This window comes from Echinops telfairi, unplaced genomic scaffold (genome assembly GCF_000313985.2).
Source record: "Echinops telfairi isolate 266 unplaced genomic scaffold, ASM31398v2 ScPeMD7_7422;HRSCAF=8460, whole genome shotgun sequence".
NCBI classification, from domain to species: domain Eukaryota; kingdom Metazoa; phylum Chordata; class Mammalia; order Afrosoricida; family Tenrecidae; genus Echinops; species Echinops telfairi.
The window spans coordinates 3,457,245-3,459,339 of NW_022111322.1; positions in this window are offsets into that span (position 1 = coordinate 3,457,245).

Genomic DNA, 2,095 nt, shown 5'->3' on the forward strand with positions numbered 1-2,095 from the left:
GGGAGCTGGGAGGGAGGGGAATAATGAGCTGATGATGCCAGGGGCTTGGGTGGAGAGCGGATGTTTTGAGAATGATGAGGGCAATGGATGTACAAATGTGCTTTACACAATTGATGTATGGATGGATTGTGATGAGTTGTATGAGCCCCTAATAAAAGATTTTTTAAAAAGTGGGTGAAGGGAGACATTGGACAGTGCAAGATATGACAAAATAATAAATTATCTAGGGTTCATGAGGGAGTGGGGAGGGAGGGGAAAATGAGGAGCTGATGCCAGAGGTTTAAGTGGAGAGTAAATGTTTTGAGAATGATGAGGGCAACAAATGTACAAATGTGCTTTACACAATTGATGTATGTGTGGATTGTGATAAAAGTTGTATGAGACCCTAATAAAATGATTAAAAAAATGTCCTCATTGGTAATTTAAGTGAGGATGGGGGTCTGCTCCCACAAGACTCTATTTTCATGAAGGTCCCATTATTCATTGCAATGTCCACACAGAACTCACAATGCTCACTATCATGGAGCTCGTTGTGGAAGCTAACAGGTTAACAATTCAGGTGAGCATGCTCCGGATACAGTTGTGCAGTCAGCACACATTACAACGTTCTTGCAGGGTACGAATACATGCCCATAGGGCATGCCACTCCACTGGAAACTAAGCAGAAGGCACTAGGCTTCACTCCATGGGTCAGCAAACCCAGCTCTCTGAATTAAACACACAGAGGTGCCCACTCCACAAACCAGCTCCTGCCAGAAGCACTCAGCTTACTTGCTCTGGGGCCTGGGAAGTCCATCACCTGTCTGGTGCTCGGGTCCCTGGTCCGCTGCTGCTTCTCTGGTGTTCCAGCAGTCTCCTGGAGGAGGAGGGACCTTAGGGTCAGGAGGCTGAGCTCCACTCCTGGCTCTTCCTGGGAGTGAGACGCTCCCTTCCTGTGTCTGAGATGGCTCACTTTATCCCCAGCAGGATGGTAATCACAGTGCGTCCTGTTCACAAGCACTGCCAGGTGAATCCTGTCAGTATCGCCCCCCTTCTCACCCAGACCCCCCGGAAAGGGCATTTGGTGAGAGTTACAGGGACTTTGACGAGAAGAGCCGCATTCAATAATTCGCTGCAATAGTGATTTTTGTCTAGTGGGAAATTTTACTCCAATGGCTCTCCTGTATCTGAAAAGAAAAACAACACTCCACCGACGACACAGCGTGTCAAGGGCTGGCCGGACATGTCTAGCTTACCAGGGATGCTGTGGCATTAGCCACCCCTGCAAATCCTGCCGGGGAAAACTCGTGCTTGTTTGCCCACGTTGATGAGGGTTGCAACCAGAAGATGCGGCTGGATCAAAAGCAGGGAAGGGAAGAATGCAGACTCGTCCTCTCAAGAATGTGCAGTTGATGGATGAGTCCAAGCACCCTCCTGGCTCGCGGGGATGAATAATGATCCTTTCAAAGGAAAGGGAACATTTTTGAGTCAGTTCTGAGCTATGATCTTCAGTTATTTCCTCCCAATCTATCCCTTGGAAAATGGTTTATCAGGAAATGTTTTGTTTTCTGGGGTCAGAGGAAATGGTCCCCAAATGATTCGCTTGCTGCATTTCCTTCACTCGAGACCATCTTAACTCCCATGTCTGCCTCCTAGAGTCTAAATGGAGTTTCTGCCATGAAGGAGCAAAGCCAGGCAGGACCTTTGGAAGGATGGCGTCCTGACCAGATATCAGGTCAGTGCCAAGGGGAGCCAGCTTTTTCCTTATAAAGGGCCCAGATCACACGAGCTTCCTTCCACACCTGTGCTCACGGCTGCGGTTCTCCTCCTGGGGAGCAGAGAGAAATGAAATCACTCCTTAGGGACACTGTCTCTGTGGCATAAGCCATCCTCACTTAGGCTGATTCTTAGGCAGGAGCCAGAAAGGCCTCAGCTTGGATGACGATTTCATTTAAAAAAAATATTTTATTGGGGCTCTTACAACTCTTGTGACAATCCATACATCAATTGTATCCAACATATTCCATCATTCTTTTCTAGACATTCACTTTCCATTGAGTCCTTGGGATCGGTTTCCCTTTTTTTCCCTCCCTCGTGGCCCCTTGATAGATTGTAG